General features: G+C 46.4%; 1 protein-coding gene across 4 annotated transcripts in view; it reads left to right on the top strand.

Moving 5' to 3' along the window:
• Window positions 1–631: 631 nt before the first annotated feature.
• Window positions 632–24,082, top strand: part of ADARB1 (adenosine deaminase RNA specific B1) — an 87,936-nt gene continuing 64,485 nt past the window's right edge. For 2 of the 4 annotated variants that reach the window (XM_056350092.1, XM_056350091.1), the window contains exon 1: window positions 632–868. The gene's annotated coding sequence lies outside the window, so the exon portion shown is untranslated. Of the gene's footprint in view, window positions 869–3,559; window positions 3,650–10,593; window positions 10,657–24,082 lie in introns of those variants that run through there. The other 2 variants (XM_056350094.1, XM_056350093.1) reach the window with 2 other exon arrangements.

Here is a 24,082-nt window from a genome sequence, read left to right on the forward strand (position 1 = left end):
CCAGCCTGGCCAAGGAGTCACCCCCAGCACTGACCCCTGTGGAGGCTGGTCCTGTCACCCGTCACGCTGCACAGGGCGATGCGGGCACCCAGCACAGCACACTGTGCAGAACCAGCTGGGCCACCCTGCTGTCCCCTACCTGCTGAGGCCTGGCACGGGGCTTGGCTGGGCAGCAGCGGGCCTGGTTTAGCCCTGCTGGCCTGGCCCACGACCACCCGCCGGCAGGGCACCGGTGGGGCGCGGGCTGGGCCGGTGAAGGCAGCACCGTGCTGGGGGACAGACAGGCACCCTGGGCTCACAGGGGGGCGGCGTATCCCGAGGCCTCGGCGCGGGGCCTGGCCTGGCCCCCGGGCCCTGGCCGCGGCCCACCTCCTGCCCCTGCCCCAGGCCACGCCCCCACCCGGCGCTAGCCACGCCCCTCACTCCCACCCCGCCCCTGCCCGCTCTGCGCCACCGGGCCCCTCTCGCCCCGCCTCCCGCCGCGCTTGCCCAATCAGCGCCGGCTCCCCAAGCCGCCGGCCCCGCCCCGCTCCGCCTGTCGTCCACCGGTGTTAGCGCGCGCGCCCGCCAGGGCGCGCGCCCGTTCCCCGCCCGCGCCCGCGCCCGGGGCCCGCCAATGGGAACGGCGGCGCTGCCCCCGGGCCCCGCCCCGCGCGGGGCTCGCGCCGCTGGCGGGCCAGGCGCGGCCTGCACGTCGGCGGGGACGCGCGCGGCCGGTCGCCCCGGTCGCGCGCAGGCGCGCACGGGAGCCGGTGTCGGCGGCGGCGGCGGCGGCAGCGGGGGCCGCCGCTCGGCTCGGCCGGAGCTGCGGATGGCGGAACGGCGGCGGCGGCGGCGGGGCCCGGGCAGCGGCGCGGCGCCGGGAGAGGTGAGGTTCGGGTGCGGCGGCGGGAGCGCCCCGCGGGACCTGTCCAGGTCCTGACGAGGCGGCAGGTGCCGGTGGCGGCGGGCCCGGCCGCCCCGCACCTGTTGAGCGCGGCGCGGCGGGTCGGGGCGGGGGTACCGGCCGGCGGCGTGGCGGGGCGCAGTGCGGCGCGGGGCCCGGCCGTGCCCGGCGGCGGGGCGGGGGCGGGCTCCCGGGCGGTCTTACCCGGCCAGGGGCCGCGGCGCCGGCGAAGCCATTTTGAGGGGGTGGCGGCGCGGCGGGAAGTTTGGCCCCGGTCGCCCGCCCCGGGGGAGCCACCCGGCGGGGCTCGGCCGCCGAGCCTGGCGCCTTCTCCTGCCTCCCGGGGACGCGGTAGCTGCGGGGACCGGGGTACCTGCTCTGCCCGGTGCCGTGCCGTCGCGGAGCCCGCCGCTGGCGGGGAATGTGAGCGCGGCGGTGGCCTGGCCGCCCTCCCCTCCCGTTCCCCCGGCTGCCGCCCGGCCGCCCGGGACCGCCGTGCCCCCTCCGGAGCAGCCGGGGCTGCCCCCCCCACCGGCACCCGCTGCCCGCCCTCTGCAGCGGGGAGGGCGGGCGCGTCCTTGCGAGAGGAGCTCGGGCGTGAAATGCGGGCTCGCCCCGCAGCGCCTCTCCCCTGGCTGGTCCAGGCACCCTGGCAGCCCTTCTTTTTGTCGTGCCATCTGTTGCTTCGCCCCTGGCGGGTTGGGGTTTCGGTGTTCCTCCGGGATTTGGTTGGGTTTAGGCTGTGCCGGAGCAAAACTGCAGTTACAATATCGTGAAAAGTCTGGTTTGCTTAAAAAAACGTTCACGCACGTTTTTAGAAATTGAGACGCAGTGGGTTCCCCCCCAAAGGGCGTCTGGCTTGGCCGGTGGCTGAGGGGCAGCTGCGGGCCGGATCGAGCCTGGCTTTCTGCCCGTGTCCGTCACCCCGTGGCTCAGAACTCGGGGTGCAGGAGCGCTGGTGGCGCGTGGCTGGAGGGGAGCCTGCGAAGCAGTCGGGACTTCAGGCTCAGCCTGGTGAAACCACAAAATAGATCGATGAGCAGCGTAGCCAACGGCAGCCACGCGGGTCCTTGGAACCATGCTCAGCCTGGGCTTCTACGCAGATAACACAGCTGTGTGCAGGAGCTGACCTCCTCTTTCCTTCCCATCTCCGGTAGGTTCTTCCCAAGCAGCAGCAAACCCTAGTTGATGTTTCTGCTTCACGCCCTATTGGACATCAGTCCTGGGGCTCTCAACATGGTGCTGCTGCTCAGGGGCTTTCACCACTGTTCGCTGCACGTTTATTCCTCAGGGAATCTCTTTTGGTGGCAAATTAAAACTTCCTGGTTTTTTTTAGCATAAACAAAATTGCGGTCTCGTGGTTTTTTTAATTTTGTTTCTTTTCGGTGTGATGATGCGGTGATGAGCTCGCCCTGACTGTTAGACTGGTACGGACATGCTGCTTGCTCTGTGAGTTAGCTGTCACCGCCGCACAGCGAAGTCATAGCATCGTTCTCCGAGCTGTTATGCTGGAGAGTGGCAGCAGGCCAACCTACGGAGCACAGAAGTTTAGAATAATTAGTGATGGAATACCCTTTAAAAATAATTGTTTGGGTTTATCTAGCACTCAATTGTAGCGATATCTACCTCTAAAAATAGGCAGGCCTCCTGTGTAATGAATCTCGTAGTATAAACAGTCATGTCTTGAATAACTGTTGTTACTGTTAGGATGTCCAAGATGCTTTTGGGGGTTGTGCCAAATCCTCTGTCTGTTTAATTTTTTCTTTTTTTTTTTTTTTTCTGCAGCGAATAATGTGGTTCTTGGCCCTTACAGCGTGTAGTTGTGTGATGACCAGAGGAACAGCTCAGTAACCCTTGCCATTTGGGGCCGGCACAGCGGGACAGAAATCTTCCTGCCATTCCTGGCAGCCCAAGGTTGAGAAGTTCTCTCTTTTCCATGAAATTCATGCTCTGTAGGCTGCCATGTTCACAGAAATGTGGCCAGCAGTTAGCTTTGACAGGTGACTGTGACAGGTGACTTTTGTTTTGCGGCACTGTCCTCAAGTTAAGTCAGCGCAGAGCTCTGTCAGCTAGCACCCATCTGTGCTGGTAAGTCCATGGTTTTTGTGCGGTGAGGAGAGAGCAGCTCAGGTGTGATCGTGGTTGCGCTGCTTGCACTGGTGTGCTCACCCCATGCTCTTTGTGACAGCGCTCAGCTTCGCAAGGCTGGCCTCCCGGGATGCCCTCCCCAAGTTTGTCGAAGCACAGCTGCATGAACGCACAATTCTTGCTTTCATTAATTAAGAAAAAGGATTGTGCGAGGATTTTTCTCACGTTTTGCAGTACGGTTTATCAGAGCGTAACAGATGAGCTGTGGCCCTAACCCCTCATGCACACGTGCTTTTTAATGTTTCTTTTCAGCAGCCAGCGTGCTGGCTGAGGGTTCTCTGGTGTGGCTTGTGGGCAGAAGCGCTGGCTTCTCAGCTCACGGGAGAGCAGCTCAGCTTTTTCAGCAAGAGGAGAAATTGCTTTATGAAGACTTGTTTACTTGAGAAGGTACCATAGAGGACGTTGCGCTTAGTGTTTGAAGTGGGAGGTGTCTGATAGCTCTGCTTACGCTGCGCTTGCAGACCACCTCAGGCTTTTTTATATTTGCCCCTGGCTTATTCAGATTTGTCTGCTCTGATGAGAGTTTAGTGCCCTTTTGTGGGCTGTGTGTGGTTCGGGAATGGAAATGCAGTGCCGTAAGCCTTCAGCAACAGGCCTCTTGCTTGCTGTGAGCACGTAAGTCTTCTAGAGTACTTCTGTCTTGTTTATTATAAGCAAGTGGGACTTTTTTCTCTTTTAAAAGCGAACTGTGTTTTGACTTAAGTGAATAAAACGTTCTAAATGGCTGGGCTTATTGGCTCAGGCAGGACATGATCGCAGTTTGGCACTGCAGCCGGGTCAGGCTGTGCTGCTCTCCAGCCAACTCATCTCTGTGCTTGGCATGCCCTGCACTGGTGCCTTCGGTTGTTCAGTCAGCTGGTCACGCAAATCCTGTGTGGGAATGAGGGGTTCCTGTTGAAGGGGGCGATGGCAACCACTCCTGTCGGAGAGCTGCCAGACAGACCAGAAATATATTGTGCCCTCTAAGCAACTCAATATTGGTGGTTTTTTGGTTCGAATCTGTGAATTGAAGAACTTTTGGGGGTGGCAGGGGTGCGTGTGTCCCCATGAGGAGCGTTACAGCAGCTGCAGGAGCTCTATGGGTATGTTAGTGCTTCTCTGTGCCAGGAGGGTTTTAGGCGAGGCTCAAGTAGGCTCTCTCCAGGTGGTAGCAATGAGTGTGGCCTGCCAGGTTGATGGCCCCTGCATTTGAGCTCAGTTTGGCTGGTGCAGGACCCTGACACATTAGGTGAGGGTCTTTTCTTGAATGTCTAAGGAGTGGTCTGATGAAGAGAGATGCATAGCGCTTGCTGTTTTCTGCAACTACTGAAACCGGTGAGTGCTTGGCACCTTTGAAACTCGGGCCATCCAGCTGCCATTCTATGGATTTCAGTTTAAGTACCAAAGATTAAAACTGTGGTTTTGGATTGTATTTATCAGTAGAAGCTGTTATTTATGTATCTTGGTTTTAAAGGAAATACCTTTATACTATAAAATGTTGTGTGACAAAAAAAAAAAAAAAAAAAAAAAAAAGCTTGGCAAGTTGATTATGTAAGCAAATGAAATGAAATGACATTTTAAAGTGAGTTTCTTTCCTGTTTGTATACAGTGTGACTGGTTTTTGCTTCTTCCTACCACGTAACAACACAGTGCATTTTTTCAGTCCTTTTAGTGATTATTTTTTGTGTGGTAGGTATGAGAAATGTTTGGTTTTGCAGTTTGAATCATTGAAGAGGCCATCAGCAAGCTGTAGGTGCTGGCAGGAGCCAGCTGTGAGTATCAGGGTTTGTAGCTGACTAAAGCAGCAGCACATCTGTACATTTAAAAAAAAAATAATAAAAAAAATAAAGAAGAAAGCCACATAACTGATATTACTCTGGGAGTTGAGCTTGTCTGAGTGATGTTCCCGACAGCCGTCCTCTCAAGGATATCTGGTTGCAGTGGGAATTGGGATCTTTTTACGTTCTCTGCCTCCAGGTCAGCCGCGGCATTTGTCCGTCCCTGTGCAAAGGGAATTCATCGCCTCCACAGAAGCTGGGCGGGTTACCTTGAGCCTCCTTTCCCAGCGGGGAGCGTGGGGCTGAGTCAGTGCTGGCTGCCGAGGACTGTGACTCAGTGCTGTCCCCTTGGATGCACGTCCAGCCCGCTGCCAGCAGAGCCAGGGAATAACCCAATTACAGAAGTGTCCTCTGTGGGTATGTGCTGGCTAGAGGGGTCTGGGAATGTCGGGCTGCTTTTGGTAATTATGTGCGTGTTGGTGGAAGCTGGTCATTACTGAGTTTTTTAGATGTGATACTGAGCATCTTTGGAAGTGCCAGGGAGCTCAGAGGCCAGAAGCTTCTTCCCTTTGTGCTTGATAGCATGGTGTTATGGTTTTATGTCTTTGTGGGTTGTGTTAGTTTTTTAATTGTATTTTAATTTATTTAATGTAATTTTTTTTCTGTTTATATGTTTGAAGAAGAATGGTGCAGTTTTCCTTGGGGAGAAATTTTTTCCCTGATGCTGTAGGGTTAGCTCTCTTTGTGTTTCTGTTTCTTAAAGTGAGGATGCTGTCCGTGCTTTTAAATCAGGATTGCCTCATGAACAAGTGATTTGTCGGGAACTCCTGCTATGTCCTTGTGTTTTTGAGATTGGTTTCCTATTGCATAAGCATCACGCTGTCAGTACCCCTGAATGAAGTTGGTCACCTTGTTGAAAAGTCCCATCAAGTTTGGCAAGAGGGTAGAGATGTCACAGGTAAGTGCCGAGAAGTTGTGTGAGAAGTCTGCATGAGGGAAGTTCTCAGGTTAGTGCTCAGCTGGAAGAAAAGCTGTTGGCTGAGTGCAGATATATTATTAGACATCAGAAGATCTTTGTGGTAGGGAGACAAACAGGAAATCAAGTTTCATAAGTAGTTCCTGTAGAAGCTGAGTATCCTTATTTTCCTTTGTGAAAGTGGCAAGGAGTAATCTGATGAGCAATCTTGCATTGTTATAGGTGACAGAAGAAAACAAAAGGGTTTGGGCACCATCCTTCACCCTGCCCCTTGGGAGATGAGTGAAGATTTTAAAATTTCACTGTAAAGGCTCTTGCAGGTGCCTGGGATAATGTCCTTTTGTAGGTGCCACATAAACAGTGAGGCCAGGATTTTTCTGTGCGGAGTGGTTTTGGCAGAGATGCAAAAGGAAGATCTTCTCAGGGGATTGAAGAGCATCACCTTTTTCCTGTTTGCACCAGTACAAACTTAAGATACTTGTACTGATGGTCTTGGCCGTTTCAGTTTCTAAGGCTTTTCGGTTTTGAGGCATACTGAAACAGGAAAATATTTTTTTGCTTGTTTTAATTTTTTTTTTACTTTAAAGAGGTTCTAACATCATGTAGCTCTTGAACCCGTATCTTGACTCTTGTAGGTAAGATGCCGACTATCCTGAGTATTCGCATTCAGAGGAAAACGTGGGAAGAATATACCGTATTTTGAAGTTAAAGGAAAGTAGAAATATTCCTCATTTGGTGATGAGTTTGTTGCTGGATTTCAGGGTGTACTCTCTCATTGCCTTGCTGTCTGTTGCTTTTGTTATTATAATACTTCAAGTTGCATAAACAATTTTACGATGGGCCTTTGGTAATATTAGGATTGAGAACTATACCGATGCCAATTTATCATCATTCCAAACTCTACATGTGCTAGGACTCTTAATTTCCCAGTGGCTCTCCCTCCTCCTTTCTGCTATTAATTTTGTCATTTCAGCTCTGGGAAGAGATGCATTGTTTAAAATTTGATCAAAAAGAGAACAAGCAACTATGGAAAGCATTAGTTTCTTTCATTTGTCAGACATAGCATGTGAAAATGAAGTTTTTACATAGGGAATGTGCGGCAGCCTCAACTAGAAGTATTTTTTCCCTGTTTAATCTGTTTAAGTTTTGAGATTTGCAGAGACAATTAGTACCTGCCTCTTGTATTCTAAAGAGCTTCTACTGAAAGCATTCAGTGTGTCTGAAATGAGGTTAATTTTTATTTAGGTTGAAGTACTCAGCTCCCCATCTTTATGAAAAAAATTAGTCTTTAAGTTTAAACTTTCACAGCCTTTTTCCTTGCTTAATTATACTTTAATATTTGGGCACAGTCTTCTGGGAAGGTATTAGAGGGGAAAAAATATCTTTGACTTCTTTCTTTAGATGGAGATTCAATAAATCTTTGTTTACAAAGCCCATGCTGAATCAACATGAGTTTTTATTTTTCACCTGAAATAGTGAACACAGGTACTGAGTACTTAATAAGAAAAATAAAAAAGGTTTTATATGACTCCCAGTAAGAGCACAGTAGGATCTTTAATTCAACAGCATGATTAGCCCTGTGTTTTCATTAATGAAGTTTGCACAAGTGTGCAGATTAGCTGGAAAATAAACATGGGCAGCCCTAGCAGAAGGCTCCAGCTAGGGATAATATAAATGCCAAGGTACAGACCATAAAACAGCAGATTTGTGGAGCAGAAATTACCAGGGACTTGTGACAGTATTGAAGGAAAGTATCTCTGCAGGCTTGTTCTGGTCTTGCAGCAGTTGCCAAAGGAAGAGTATAGCCCTTGAGATGATGGAGCCTTGGTATGGTCCACCCTGGATGCTTTTAGGAAGATAGGAAGGAAAAAATGTATACTGATCAAACCCAGACTAAGGTAACACATTTCAATGCTGCTTTTGTCCTTAGACTTACCATGTTTTTCACAGCTAAAAGATAGAGGATCACTACTGATAAATCTGAGTCTCTGAAAAACAAGAAGAATGAACAAAAACCAGTAGCTGAACTGTGCTTTGTGAGAAACTTGTAATAAAGCTAGCTTCATGGGGGAACTGGGTTTATATCCTTCCCCTGCTGACCAAGTTTTAGAGCTTGCACGTGACACACACAAGTAGCTCACGTTGGGAGACCAAAGGAGGAGGACATAACTTCTTTTCTGTCAGGTACTTACTCACTTTTAAAATCCTGATAGCTTTTGGTCAAGCTTACACCACGGAAAGAACTTTTTAGCATGTGTGTTTTATGCATTTTCCATGCTACGGAAACTAGCAAGGGGTTTTATGTAGGGAGAGGTCTGAGAAATGACAGCTTCTGAATCTGTATGAGAAATAGCATTTTCTCACTTAAATTTTGGTAGTTTTGGTAGCTGAAACTTGCAATCTGATTGAATGTCCCCTTTTGGATGCTGACTCCATGCAGGCCCTGTTGGACCCTCCCCTTGGACCTGTTGCCTGTGTAGTCTGCACAAAGTCTGGGTGCTGTTTCAAAGGTGTGCAGCCGCAGGTCACATTCCACGTTAAACGAGGGTCTTTTCCAGCTAGGCTAAAACATGTTCCCTTTTTTGTTCCCACCCAAGCTTTTCAAGGCAGCCTCATGGCATGACACTTCCATTTTCTCAGCAGCATTGGCTTTGATGTCTTCTCTGGAGCTGCTGGCCCTCTCTTGGTTAGAAGCACTCTTAATAGCCAGCGAAGCTATCGTTCAAGTGCTGAGGGCAGATGTGCTTTCCTGGGATCTAATGTGTATTATACAGACATTCTTGTAGTTGTATTTGTACAGATGCTTTTTGTCTCATGCTGCTTACCAGCACCAAGCGGTATTCTGCAGTTTGATATTGTGTGATACTGTGTTTTGATAACAAAGCAGAGCTGGAAATTAATGCTTAATTCAAACCAGTGATCCTGGCAGTCGTGTGTTGGGTGTGTACACTAGCATTTTATTTTGCATCAGCCTCCTGCTTGTCTCCACCTCTGTGCTTCGGCTTGCGTGGAGGAGCGAGGTGGGAGTGTGTGCCCAGGCTCCCTTCAGAGGATGGCAAGCACAGGGCTGAGCTACAGGGAGATGTCTGCTGCCTGTGAGTTTGCAACTGGATTGTGGCTCAGTTGCTAATGAGTGTTCAGACTTGGATTAATCAGAAGCTAAATCGGGACCCTTCGCTGAGTTAGCAGCTCTTAAGATCGTGAAACAGGAAAATGCAGCTGACTTGAGCGAAAGCGTGCCTGAGCTCTTGGCAAAGTACAGGCAAAGGAGCAAAGTCTCCCACAGACAAAAGCACTTTGAAGAAAGTGCAGAAAATCCTTTAACTCCCTAGCCTACCTTACATGCTTGGACCAGTGGGAGCTCGAGCCCAGTAGCCTCCCCGCTATTTCCTGAGGTCTGTCAGTCTGTCCGTCACAGTGAAGCCCGCAAATTCCCTACACACACCCCATGTCTTTGAACCTCTTTGCCAAAATCTGAGGAGTTACGTTAAACCCAGCTCTGCTGTTTTCCATGATAACAAGTTGGAAATGCTTCCCATCTGTGCAAAGGGCGCATTAGTCTGAAAGTCTTTAGGTAGTTTATCCCTGTTTGATGCTTTTATATCAAAGTTGATTTCCGTAGACCTCAGTGCTGATGAATGTGGATAATGAGGGATAGCAAGTACTACCGTGGCTGTGGCTTGTTGTTTGGTTTTGGTTTTTTTTTTTTTGTGTTGCAGCCTAGTTTCTCTTCTCTTATCCCCTGAAAGCTATTCTTAGTAAGTGGTTGTTGGTTTTTTTTGAATTACGTGAGTGAATAATCAGTATTTCATTCACTGTCCTTACATATGCTTAAATATAGTATTAACATAATCTTCTTATATGCTTTTCCTGCTGCTGCTCCTGAGTTCATGAAGGAACCAGGTTCACTAGTAACAAGATGTATGAATGAACATGCCTGGAAGTAAAATATTTCTTTTGGGCTTTGTCTTGTATTTATTGCCAGCATGATAATTTCTTTGTATTTTTGGAAGATGGCGTCATTCTTCATGCATATAAGTTCTTGTACCATGCCGTCCCCATTTTTTTTATTTTGTGCTGTCAAGAGTAATTTTTCTGTGTAGAAATTCCTTAGTCTGTGAAAAGGGGCGGGGGGGGGGGGGGAGGCAGGGGGGTGTCCTGCTTTGAGAGTAAAACGACAGTCTGGTGGCAAGCTTCCTATTCTCCCTTTTAGGCCGCTTGGTCGACTTGAAAAGACCAGGGGGGTGATTGACACCTGTCAGTCTCTTCGTGCCGGGGCTGTGCACGGCTCCCCTGGGGTGTGAAGCCGCGCTGAGGCGGGGTGCGAGGGCCCGCAGCCCGCTCCCCTCACGGCCGTGGGCGGCTGTGGGTGCCCGCGCCCGCCGGGCTGGCGGGAAGGAGGGAGCTCTCCGTGGTGCCGAGCGGGGCCGAGCGCTGCGCGCCGCGGGCTGGCCGTTCCTTCCCCGAAGCGCGGGCGGTCGTGCGGCCCCTGAAGGAAGCGGGTCACCTGCAGAGAGGCTCGGCCCGCCCTGCTGGTTTTGGTGTGTTCTAGCGTTGGCTCTGCCGCACGGGAGCAGATCTGGTGCCCTGCTTTGGACGTAGGTTGCCAAAGGTACCAGGTTTGGACCTGGTCTGCCAAAGGTACGAAGCCCGTGTGGTGGCTGTGTTCAGCAGATCTGCTCGCTGCAGTGCTGACAGCATCAGCACGCTAGGAATATGAACTTTGAACGTTAGGCCATGGTCACGAATCCTGGAGATGGAGTAAATGTAATATAACATAAATAAATATAGCTAGTGTTCCTTTAACTCTGTATGTTTTTTCGCAGACGCCCTCCTTCTCCCGTCACTGCGTTTCACATCATGGCAGCTGGCTTTTTCTTGTAGCCCAGGTAATACTCAACACTGTTCGGCAGTATTTCCAACTCTGCTGTTCATCTCCCATTTCCTTTGGCCTCCTCGTGCATTTTTCTTAGGCAAAACTGCCTGCTTTTCGTGTTGGGTTCAGTCTGGTTCAGCAGTTAGCGGGGGAGATCTCAGTCGAAGGTGAGCCATGACACTCCTGAGGCGGGTTTTGCCAGCCCAGTTGTGAACACATGCGACTTCTCTCAGCATCAGTGGTGTCCTTGCTGGCTCTTTCAGCATAAGCCTACTTCAAGTTCAGAGTTGTCCTTTGTCCTGCTTTCCATCTGTTCTTCCCTTGGCAGGACCTTCAAGAGGCTTACTTTAAAAGAAAGTTGGCTTTCCAGTCTTAAGCAAGCTTCCCTAACAGCTGCAGGAACATTTTCTAAGTAGCTGCTCTTGATTACTTTAAGTGAATGTGGAAGAGACTAGAAACACAACATTTGATTCTTGCAATAAAAGCTCCATTGAGGAATATGGCTATCGACTGTTACTCTCTTGCCAGAGTGTCACCTGATCTATAGGACAGCTTGGATGAAGCAGGCTGTTTTGAATCCTAAAGAAAAAAAAAAGCCAATATTTTGAAGGTCATAGCTTTTGTAGAACGGTGGTAGAAAGTAGGGAAAGGAATTTTTCTCCTGATAGCTTTCAGTGCAGCATAGCTCCTCAACGTTAGCCAAGGTTTTGGCTTTGGTATTTGTGCTTCTTCCTGGATTGCATACCTTGCTGCCTTCTAGTGGTTTCTTGCCTAGGTTCGGTACGTTGCTGTACTCTCAATGGGACATAAATTGTGAAACGAGCATATTACCCAGGACAGGATAGTCCCCTTGCCTGGGAAGAGGTAAGAAGCACTAACACTGTCCATTTAGCTGCAGGTTTGCTCTGATCAGGAGACCCAAAAGAACAACTAGACAGTGGACTGTTCTGATAAAAAGTGAGTGAATTGTTTAAAATTTAATATTGCGCTGCCACTGTAAAGTATTTGCTACTCTTGCTGTTGACCTGTAACTATCATCTTGTGTAAGTCTTAACTATACCCATAACCAGCTCTTTGCTTGTAGAGTGTAGCCCGGGGAAGGGTGATGATGATGGTTCTGAGACCTGTATAGGTCTTTCTGATGTGGAGCTGTGGTGGCTGTCCTGTGAAACAGGGAAACAGCATAACCCTCTGAGCGGTCTGAAAACAGCAAACCCCCCTAGATGTCCAGAAATCTAGGAAAGTGAGTATAAAAGTATATTTTTACGTCTACTGGTACTTAAAATGCATACAAACTTCTCTTGCTCCAGCACTTTGCTGGACTTCAGGTGTATTTTGTCCTGGAAGCACTGGTAGTGAATACTACTTCAGTGTGTGCACGGTGGGATAGTTTTGAAAAAGAGACTTTTGGATCTGTTAGGAGGCTGCTGGCATCCTTATTGGAGGTTTTCATCTCAGAGCTAAACTCAAGGTTTCTTGTGCCGTGCATATTCACACTGCTTAGGTTATTCTTCAGAGAACAGCTAACTCGCTGTATTTATGAATCAGTAGCTTCTTTACTTCACAGAAAATGTTTGGGGTATATGCATACATATGAAATACATGCATATGTATATTTTTTTATATTCAATACTTTGTCCAGAATAAAAATTTCAGTCTAAAAATAATTCAGATACAGGAAAAGGTCACTAAAGTAGGTGCATAATCTAAATTCCAGTCAATAACATGGTTTCTTCAAAAATGAACTGATGTTCCCTTTGCTTCGGTGGCTGAGATTGCTTAGGTAGTCTTGATTGCATTAAATGGCTCTTTCACTCTGCAGCTCTGTTGTAGTGAACCTGAAGCAAGTTTTATGTCTTGAGTTATTTGCTCCCCTTTGTCGGTGTGCCAAGGGGAACGGGGAATTTCCACCCCGTTGCAGGTGCAGATACAGCACAGTCTGTACAGAAGCAGTGCTTGTCCCTCTGTTAATCTCTTGCTGTTTTAAAATTCTTTGGGACCTATGATGGGGTAAATCCTTAGACCTCATGTGCGTGTTGATGGATGTGTGGGAAGCGGCAGAGATGGAGGAGGGATGTGGTGGCAGTACAGGTATGTGTGTGCCCTGTAAGGCTGTGAGGTGGGGAGGATGGCAGTCACATCCCGTACCACAGCAGGCAGCTTGCATGGCATTGCAGTGCTGTGGTTTTGGCTGGAGTGGAAATGCAACCAAAAAGGGGGAAAAGGAGATATGGCTCTGGTTTCCAGCAGAATCACAGGGAGGTGTCCCTTGTCCCCAGGTGAAGGCTGGCTTCCCTCAGCTTTTCCATCTTTCCTTCCATGGGCAGCAGTAGACGGGGCTTGGGGCTAGCTGGCAGCTGGGTGCCACTCAGCTGCTGCCCTCCCACAGCAGATGTGGGAGGCTGGCAGCTCTCTCCTCCTCTTGGGGCCACCTGGAAATGCTTTCTGAAAGGCTAAAGAAAAACGAATGTGCTTGCAGCTAGGCCAGTGTAGTGCTTGCTCTTCCATCACTTGCAGCGTGTATCAGTTCTGCCTGAAAAGCATCGATTATTTCTTTCCTTCATACAAAAAGCCTCATTTGGTTCTGTACAGCACTTCCTTCCAGGACATATAATTACTTCCTTTTTTTTCCTTTCCCCCCCTTGTACTTGGCACAGGCATACTCTGATTTGTTCTGTTAGACTGAGCAGCTTTTGGGAGACTTCCCTCAAACTCCCTGTGCTGTGTATCACCCTGTAGTCCTTCCCCATTTGCTTACTGCTTTGAAATAACACCAATTTGCAAGAGGTGGCAAAGATGGAAAGGGTGCTGTATGCAATTTTGCCATGCCTCATGCAATGACAAATTCCTGATATAAGTAATTCTTTTGTATTGGTAAAGTTTCCCCAACAAAATGTACCCTCTGGCAGGACTCTGTCCTCTTTTTAAGCCCTCTCATTCTGGAAGTCGCCATCATCTCTGCGGAGAAGTTAATTATTATGGTGTTCTATCAAATACTCTATTGATTTATTTTTATTGATATGAGTGGTATTAACTCCTAACTCTCACTTCCCCATCTGCCTGATGATGGTGACTATTATGAAAGATGTGTGTTTTCTTGAGAGGGACGCTGGCAAAAGCCATTTGAAAGCCTGTATGCCTGTTTCTAACCATTGCTTCACTGATGCACTAGCAAACTGGTAATACACAGTTGGACCGCTGGGGTCCCATGGGGTGTGTGGTCCTCTCTGAAGCTTCTCCTTCTGTTGCTCAGCAAGGCCTTCTTTTAGGCCAGTCTTACTCAACAGTTGGCTCAACTAATACAGAGAGGAATATATTGTCATTCAAAGTGTGGGGGTTTTTTTCTTCTGAAACCGATTTTTGCATCTTCCACCATAAATACTTCTCCAGCTTTCCCAGTTATCACAGTTATAAGGCTGTATTGCTTAGGAATCAGTCAAGCATTTTTGTGGGTTCAAAATTAAGTCCCATCACAGCAAACAGCAGTGTAGACCATACACTTGCTAGCGAATGTGGCTATTGACAGCAGCACACATGAAAGTAGGCACAGTAGTACTGAATTACAGGAACCAATGTGGGAACAACAAAAAAAAACCCGACCAAGATGTTGTAATTATGCCAAATTGTATTAAAACCAATATCTGAACCTCAATACATGTAACTGAAATACCGTTTCTTTTACCCATTTAAGTCTTAGATTTGATTAACTCATGGGGTTAAAAAAACACGGCACATATTTTTGTCCCTTTTTTTTAAGATTGAAATTTCTTCACCCCTCCTTTCTAACATGACTACTAGTAGCTGTTACTACTGTAGTACAGTTTTGTGAGCAACTACCATTTAAGTAACACTAACCTCCTGCTTTCAAGGAAAACTAATGAACTTGGAAAGGACTCTTGTCTATAAATGTGCAAAGGGTGGAGAAACCACCCCCCCTCAAAAAAAAAATATGGAAGAGGGCAGCTTTTGGCATAAGAACCAAGAGATTAGCTAGCTAGGAACTGATTTACAGTGGAAAATGACATTTGCTGTGACCTGTGGTAGTTAAGTCAGATAAGTGGTATTTTCTCTGTTAATCAAGGGGAGAGTCAGCCTCCGAGTTCCCATGAGGTTATAAGAGACTTGTGCTTAGGAGAAGCAAATCACTCAGTTCTGGAGAAAAACTCACCTTCATGTCCTGCCTTTTCATTGTTTTGATTTTGGGGATCATTTGGTTCCTGTATTCAGGGATTTTGCTGAATGTTGTAGACAAAACCTGCAAGCCATGAGTTGTAACTTCAAGTTCAGCATTTGCTGAGCTCTACATTCAATCTTAAATGCCTTATTTTATGTTTCCCTCTGTTTTTGCTGGATTGACCTGAATATTGGTAGTTTGAAATATAAACCAGACTTGGTTCCACCGGGAAGGGAAAAGCACAACCTGATGGTTAAGGGTACCGCATCACCACATCTGCCAACTTAGTAAGTGCCCACTGAGCACCTGCCCAGCTGTGGCTGCACTGAGAGCTACAGCAGGTCAAGATGTGGGGAAACTCCTGGTGCAGCAGCAGGCATTGCAGCTGGGTAAAGCTGAGCCAGTTGGGATGCTCCTGGAATAAAGCACAAGCAGTATGGGAATCCCCACACTCTGGGAAGACAAGTGGTGCCGGGAATTTGCTTAACAGCCCACAAACACAGGGCAAGACGGGTTTTTGGGTGTGAGTTGGTGGAAGTGTTTTATATTTCACATGAACCAGTGAAGGGAATCATTTTAGCTCACTGCAATTTGAACATCTGTGTTTCTATTCAAGTTTACAGTCCTTTAACCGATCTTTTTCAACCCTAGTGTTTAAATATTTTTTTTATGGAACTTCTCAAACACACAAAAGCGAAGAAAGAATTTGCTGTGTATCTGGAACTTTCATCACTGACTGATCAATTCGTCTCCTCTTTGTTTTGCTAGGAGGTTCTTTGGGGCCACTTTGTATAGTTTAGTTAGTAGATAAAGTAGGCATAAATATTTCTGCTCTCCTTAGCTTCATTTCCTTTGGCTATCAGGAGCAACTTTTAATACTCAGCAGGAGATGTTATATTATCTGAAAAGGTATTTATCAAATTTTATTGGAACTCAAAAAGACTAATGAAAATGGGCGTATGAGTTACCTACTGACAGCTCAGCCTATGGGGGTAATGCATCAAAATTGTCTTCTGTAGTCTTGAGTCACCGCCTTGATACACTCACAAGTTTTGGTCCAGTTGCCCTCAGCTGTGGTTTCTGCTCAAGAATCACAACATACAAGACTTTTCAGACCGTTTTCTGTATGCAAGTAATACAAGCCAAGGGTCTGTCCTGGACATGCCATCCTGACCTGTGCCCAGGTCATGCCAGCACCCTTCCTCTCTCTCGCTCTCCTGCTCTATCCAAACCCTATGGGGTGTTTCCCCTGCTGGTCTTGTCAAACTTGGGGATGTATTACAATTTCTTGAGTAAGAAGGTGGTAAGTACCGTTTCTGCACAACGTGGCTGTAAAATGTCTAATGTTCTGTGATGGCAAACACTCTGCCCACACACCAGAGTGGTGATGGAAGTCAGATTTTACACCATAAGTGTGGTTGGTGGTTGTGTTTTGTTGGGTTTTTTTTTTTTTAACATACAGAAATTTAATATTGAATAACATAAGGAACTACTCTGGAAGGGAGAGTTTGAGTTGGTCTTGTGTTAGAGAGATCCCCAATAGCCAGCTGCAGCTGCCAAGTTCTGAGGAATGCTTCCAGAAACTCAGAAGACTGGGAGTCAAACCCTTTTAAAAGTTAGCTTGACGTTCTTCAAATCTACTCATATTTGTAGTGGGGGAAAGCAGAAATGTGATTTTAGAAGTGAAAGGTAATACTTTCATATTCTTGCAAGTCCAGCAGCTGGTTCTTCCAGAAACATTACAGTGATGAGACGCACACACAAAAATCCTGGAAGCCACCACCATGGAAATGCAGTCTGTTGACGAGATTTGAGTTAAACATGGAATGCTTCAAGTTCAGCTTGCTGAGGCTGCTGCTGTGCGTGCTCCCTGCATGCTGTGATGGTCTGAGAGCAGTCCTCTGGGGGAAGAAAACTCAATTTAAGATGTAGGCACTGGATCGCTGTTTTTTTAGTTCCCTGCTGCATTGAGGCAGCTTGCAGATCCCTCTTTCCTCGTGGCAGTGTGAGGGCCACTGTCTGTCTGCAGGCAGGTCAGAGTCCTCACTTGTGGTCCAGCCCCAAGGTTGGGCTGTGAAAACAACTGCAGCTGGACTGGGATGCTGCGGGAGAGTGGTGTGTGCTGGTATATGGGTGATCCTGTGTGCAAGAGAAGGGCAAAAGTTATGGCTCTGCACAGCCTTTGGCTATTAGCTTTGGCCACTCTTCACCTTCCCAGCTCCCTTGGAGCTTAGCCCCTGTCCTGTGCATGCATTGCCCTCCCGCAGTCCAGTCTCCAGCTCTGCCCGGAGTAGAGAATGGGTATATATGCATAAGTAGGGAAGCAGCAAGAAAACAACTGACCTGGAAGCGTGATTTCCAGCTAATCACGCCCCAATCCTTTGTTCGGGAAAGCAGCGTGATTCAGGTTTCTTCCATGGTCTTTTAACTTCCCTGTGCATGGAGTTCCTGTAATATGCAAGTTAAAGCCAAAGAATTAAAGAGCTCTGAAACCCTCCCACGTTAAATGCATAACATTTATTTAAAAAAATAATAATAAAGCATGTACCAGCAGTGATCACAACCTGTCTGCTTGAGTAAGGCAATTGCTGGGATGGCAGAGTACTTGCTGCTGCTGTTGGGTGCCCTGGCTTCTGGTACACATGTGCAATCCCCGGATTTTTGTTTCCCTGGTTTAGTTTGTGTTTCCTGGCTTTTTGTGCACAGTGGATGCAGTTTAGTGCTGTTTCTCCTGGTGGGGGAAGCTGTTGGCAAGCTGCAGGCTGATGGGGAATAGTTAGTATTGTAATTCCTATCAAAGGCTAAGCCCAAAACGTGCACAAACCATACCTGTGTTAAGCCCTGTTTCCAGCCAGTTATGGCTTTTATCTTGGTGTACTCTCTTTACTGGAGTTGCAGCACCCTCTTCTGCTGCTTTATCTTCATATAGGTACTATAAACAGCAATCAAGTTGCCTTCTAATCTTCTCACTGATAAAATTAATGAAATTCATTGGCTGGGCTGTGTAAGATTTTTTTCCTGCAGTCATTTGTGCGTGTTGCTATGCCTGTGCCCCTTGGATCTTGTTGATAGGAAGGGGTGTTTTAATCTCCTTCATGTCACTTGTCCTCTGTCAAGTGCAGATAGGTAATCCTAGTCTCACTCAGTGCTCTGCTTTTAAATCCAGCAATAAATCACATTTGTTCTTCAGGCTGCAGAAGTGGTCTAAGAGTTTCTAGCGAGGTGTATCTCATTACCAGGTGCTGCTTGGCGTGGACATCTTCCTTCTATGTTTGCTAATCACCAGTTTGTTTCCCAACTCTGTCAGCAGCTGCTTGTTACACCAGGAGGCTGGAGATGGCTGACGGCAGCGGTTTGCTTTTCTGCCTGGCAGCAACTCAGCCATCCTGTCCTGCATTTAAAAGTAGAAGTCTGTCAATCAGGCATGTTGTTTTGGCTGTCCTGAAGCAGTAAACTTTGTTTAAGGACTGTGGGGAGTGACTTCCCATGGTAAAGACTAGAGAAGATATTCATATATTGGTAATGCAGGACATAATCTCATGGTTTTGAACACTGCTAAACTGAGTGATAATTAGTTTGCGTCTTTTTACTGAACATTGATTTCTGAGGCATTTTTCTGAAGTCTAATGTTGAGGTACAAAATGCTCACGTGCATCTTACCTTTGCCCTAGGGAGGAAATAACAACGAAAATAATCAGCCTGCTAAGCAGAAACCCCCAGTTGCTCACTGTAGCCAAGACAGCAGCTTTCAGCAGCTTGCTTGGTTGGTGCAGTAACATCCAGGTCTTAGTGGAGCATCTTCCAGTGTCAGAATTGATTCGGTGCCGCTGGGATGGGTGGGTTGTCCTGTCCTGGCTGGTCCTCTAACCTAAATTCTCATCCACAGCCTGTCTGTAGTCCGGACTAATCTTTCACTTGTAGCTGTTGTCTAAAAAGTCCTGATATGGAGCAGAGAAATTACTTTCAATTGATTTCTTAAATTCCTTTGTCTTTCAAAAGTTGCTGCTTAGTCTCAAGATTGCATTATTTTACTGTTTCGATTTGACTAATATTTAAAACACCTAAATGAGTAATGTAGATGTTTAAACATTAGCTGTAGTGAAATCATGAACAACAAGATTAAAGCCTAGATTCCTGTGAAGACTTTAATGGTATTATTGCTCATGTGAATAATCCCTGTGGTTTCAGTCGCGTTCTCTTCTAAGGTAACTGCTCTTATACATGGGATGTCATGATCTTGTAGAGGGGAAGTGTGGCACTAAAATCTTTGATTTTGAATTTCAGTGTTGAAATTTTATATTGAGGCTTTAGGCTGTCACAAATACCAGTACATCAACACATTGTTAACAACATTTTTTCAAATGTAGGGGATCCCCAAATTAGAAATCAGAAATGAAGGGTTCATGCTGATATTATGTGAATATGTGAAACCATTTTTGCTGAGAGAATGTTTGAAAAAATAATTTATGTCTGTATTTGTTCCTGAACAAGTTTGAATATTTGAGTGTTCCAGAATAAGTGATTGATGTAATCTTACTTCATACCTGCAGCAAAAGCAGTAATAGCTTGGATATTACTTCATGGAGTAGCATACTTTTTTTTCCTGTGGATACTAACCTGATTCCTGTTGCTTAATAGCTGTTGAATTTTCATAGCCTTTGAAGTGTCAGTGAACTTTGTTTCAGCATCTTACAAACAGATACTTTATAAACAAAAGTTCAAAACGAGTTTGTTTTATGCCAAGGGAAGGAGATACGTTTGACAGCTTTGTGTTGTGTATAAACTGCAGTTACTGCTTTTTCCAAGTGCAGCATGTATGTCCTTTTTCCCTAAACTTCTTTTTTTTACGATGATGATTGGTTGCTAATCTTCCTAACTTATTTTAGAATTTAAAATGAGCGGTTCAAAAGGGATATAGGGGTTGTGGTTTGGATTTGGGCTATTATTTCGCTAATTCAGTCTGATAAATCAAGGTAGGTACCATCATAGATGCCAAATTGTTTCTCCATATTTGGACAGAAAAACTATTTCCAGAGGAAAACTCAGTTCTATAGTTGCACTGTTGAACTGAGTTCATAGTTTACGGCAGAGACTCATCCCCTTTGTGTATGAAAAGATGTTATGTCTTCTATTGCAAGTTAATGCTATAGTTTTTGGGGGTCAGGAGCAAAATCTGGTATGAAGGCATCTCTTCCCTATGTTCCCTGGGAGAATGGGAGAAGAGGAAGAGTGGGACCAAAGCCTTGGTAGCTGTTCATGGCTGGCCTCAACCTGGAGAGGCACCCTTCTCTTTGGAACTGGTGGTGGCAGTTGGAAATGGGAGATTCCTAGTTGAAGGAGAAGATGATGGTATAGAAGAAAACTTAGAGAGACGAAATCTAGGAATTAAGTACAACCAAACAAAAAATTGCAACCTGCTGCATTTGCTTTGCAGCTGGAGCACATTGGCATCACTTGTGTCCCAGCAGAGGAATGGGTGGATAGTTCAGGCTGGAGTAAAGGTCACCTTAATTTGGGGTTGAGAGGCTGAAGCAAGTCTATTTTCATTAAAATAACTAGCTCTTCTGGTGCTTAGGGAGGGTGTAAATCAGTTAGCAAAAGCTGTGGCTGTGTCTGCCTGCAAAACGCAACATCTTTTGAGTTTCATGTTTGACCTGTCTGTGAAATGTCTTGACACAGCCTGCGTAAGGATGTGAACAGAGCAAAAATGAGCTGAGCAGTGCAGTTAGCTTTCCACCTCTACGCAGTGCTATTTCCTGGGCCAGTGGTAAAAATGGAAGGGCAGAGGATGCTGGATTTAACATACATGCGGTTTTTATCGTGTGGACTTGTGCAGTTGAGATGCCTCAGCAGCTTACCTGTGTTTTTCAACACCAGAAAAGTAAAATATGTAGGAAAGCAAATGTGTAAAGATTGGAAGTAGTGGCTTTTGTCCTGTCCACATGGCTGGTGATTAGTGCCTCCAGAGAGCTGCCTTGTGGGTTTGCTGATTCTTGCAGGTTTGTGTCTCAAGGAGGGGGTCTCCTGTCCCTTGTAGGGTGAGTGTTTTGGAGGTCTCTGTGATTGGCCATTCTTTTTTCCCCAACACATTACAGAACTGAATCGATGCCTCTAACATCCTCCAAATTTAAAATACCAGAGGGGAACATGGACACATTTGTGTGTGCACCCAGCACAAGGGTGCCTGCTCTCCTTGATTCCTCCACTGGTGTCACGTCTGGGACCTGGGGTTGTAGCTCCCCGTGGAGGAGCCTGGACAGGGTGTCCCATCCTCTGACCCTGTAACGTGGGTCCCTGCCTGGTGGCATGCCTCTGCTCCTCTGCGCTGGAGGAGATGGGCCTGGGATGGGCTGATGTCTCCTGGGATGGGGCAGGGTGTTGTTTGGGCAAGGTGGCAGTGATAGCTGTAGAGTTGGAGTCAGGCGAGCCCCACCACCTGCTCAGCCAGGAAGGCCTTCGTTGCCTTCAAGGAAGGAGATCTTCATTGCTAAAGGAGAGCCCTGAAATCTTTCTCCTTTCTCAAATATTTTAGGACTATTTGTTGGCCAATGAAGACCTCAAAATTTTAGCTGGAGGCACTTCTCGGGGCCTTTCTTCTAAGGAAGTTTCAAAGGGCCAGCAGATTACCTCTGAGAAATTAGAGATGCCGTTTCATACATGCGAGATGCAGTCTGTGTAATGAAGTTGCTTATCAAATGTCTGCTTCAGTTTTTGTTGCCTTGAAACATTTTCAGTTGATCTTTAAAAAGTTAGTATTTTCAGAAAGTCTCAAATGTCCAGCATGGTGTGTTCTTCAAATGGGTTTCAAGTATCCTTTGTGGCCCTGGGAGAAACCATGTTGGGTGTGTTTCCAAATTTTTTTGGGGAAATAAACTCGCTAGTCATTTTCAGAATAAAGCTGTTCAGAAGTCGCTTGATTTCTATTTGCTTTGCTTTTTAGTTGTTATTCCAGCCACGTAATGAAAAACTCTTCTCAGGCTTGCATTTGAAGCCTTTATTTTACTCCTGTCTGTGGCAGGAGGAAAAATCTCTATTAAAATAACAATCATTAGTTCCACGAGGGAAGCAAATGACTACAAGGCAACATGCACATCTGTCTTTGGGGCCTATTTCATGACACTGTTTAGGGACTAAGAATTGGCTTACTGATTTACTGGGAAGTAATGATGTGGAGATGCTGTGGGGAGGTGCTGAGCTCCTAGAGGAGCCCCTGCTGGCAGGCAAACACTAGTCTTCCTGCAAAAGGTGATGCGGAAGCATGTTACGGCTTGAGCAAGCCCTGAAGTATCCATCTGCCACCTGGCAGAGCCAGGTGGGATGTGCTGGAGATGAGAATTTTGTTCCTGGTGTTTATAACATAGTGGTATTTCCCGACCTTTCCCATTTAGCTTCTTTACTGTTTTATGGTGTAACAAGTCTTTTGTTTTCTTTTTTCTTCCACCTGTCTTTACTGCTCATGGTCCTTCAGCAGCGAAGCTGGCTTTGTCAGCCCATGCATACTGGCGGAGGGGATCAGGGCTGGACCATGGGCTCTGGGCTGGAGGCTGGTCACAAGGGCCTTTTCTTCTGCTGACAGCCGTGCAGGAGCCACAAAACCTCGGGACAGAGGGATCCTCTGCTGAGCAAATGCCCTCGGAGCCCTGAGTAGTTGTCTGCACACAAAACCCCAGCCTGCCACAAAACCCCAGCACGAATGGTGTGGCATGCCCAGTTGGATTAAATTTAAAAAAAAAAAACAACCAAAAAAACCCCCAACAACAAAAAACTGTGTTTTTTTAAAGAAAAAGTTAAAATAAGCATGTTTTCTTGGTGTTAAACAGATGAGTGTAGCATCTTAGGTGTGGGCAAAGGTGCTGCGGTGATGGATGGCCGTGCCCTATGGAAGCAGCACCCAGCCCTGTCTGGGCAAGCTGGAAGCACCCATCCTGCCTGCCCACCCTGCCAGCTCCACTTGCCTCCTTCAGTATGGACTTGGACTGCTGCAGTTTGCTAGCTAGAAGTCTAAGGGTTAGAAAATAAACGTTTGTATTTACACTGTAAGTACGGTTTTAAGGAGTACTGTGAAACTGTTCCTTATGCGTCGTGCCTGTGGGCTGATTCTTACCCTGTGAAACAGTCTGCAGCTGTCAATATGTAAGGATTCTTTTGTACTTGATGGTAAACTTACTAAGTTCCAAGTCTCATGAACTGTATGTGTTTAATTTGTTTGAAACTCGGGGAATTACCAACTGGGGTAATACGGTGTATATAAGGAATACATTTCCTAAAACAACTCAAGGTTATACTAATGTTAAAACTTAGTTAAAAACTACTAGCAGTGTCTCAGGATTAATTATAACTTTAAAGCAATGCTTATATAGAAAGAGAATTATCAAAAACTCCTTTAAAAAATACCTTTTTTTTGGTGGATGTTGCCACAAATATGGGAATTTCACGTCATGCACAGTTTGTAGCTCATATTTCAAGAGTTTGGAAGAATTTTTGTTGTGGATGTGGGGCTACTACGTTGAGAAAATTTTAAAGGAAATGGTAAATTATCATGTTGTAAATACTGTATCCCCATTTGGTGGGCTTGAGTATAGTCCTTTGCATGTGGGAAGTTGACGTCAACTGAAACTGCATTGAACTTTCTAGGCATTTTACTACTTCATGTCAAGACAAATGTATAACTGGCATATTTTTCTGGATTATTAGAAAATGGCACCATGAACCATTGGGAAATTGAAATGTCTTTGAAAAAAACCAAGATTACATTAATGCAGTCTTCTAATATATGGACTTGTCGTGGTGTCAGATCCCTTCTTGTGTAACTTGACCAAAACCACCAGTTTGTAATGTCCATAGCTGTGCTGTGCATGCCGTATAACTTAAATTTAATGTAAGTTTTTGTAGGCTGCCAGCACCCTCTTGTGGGCAGTGTAACAGCAGAGAATTTTTGTCTTCAAGGTGCAAATATCACAATACTTTACAGGTACAGGCAGTGTCTCCACTCTGATCATCTGCTGGACTGTGTGTGTTTGCAGAATGTAGCCACTTGACTGTAACACTCTATCGCTTTGGAAATAGCTTCTGTGATTTACTGAACCGTTTAGAATACTGTATCTTCACATTGATAAAGTCATATAAATATTTTCTTATAACTACAAGGTTATCTTTAAAAATAAATCCCATCTGCTCCTGATCGAGCAGCTGTGCAGCTTACATGTATTCATGGAAATAAAAGAAAATTTCTTGCAGCATTAGTCCTTCCCATTATCCTGTATCT

The sequence above is a fragment of the Falco biarmicus genome, chromosome 8 (genome assembly GCF_023638135.1).
Source record: "Falco biarmicus isolate bFalBia1 chromosome 8, bFalBia1.pri, whole genome shotgun sequence".
Classification (NCBI taxonomy): domain Eukaryota; kingdom Metazoa; phylum Chordata; class Aves; order Falconiformes; family Falconidae; genus Falco; species Falco biarmicus.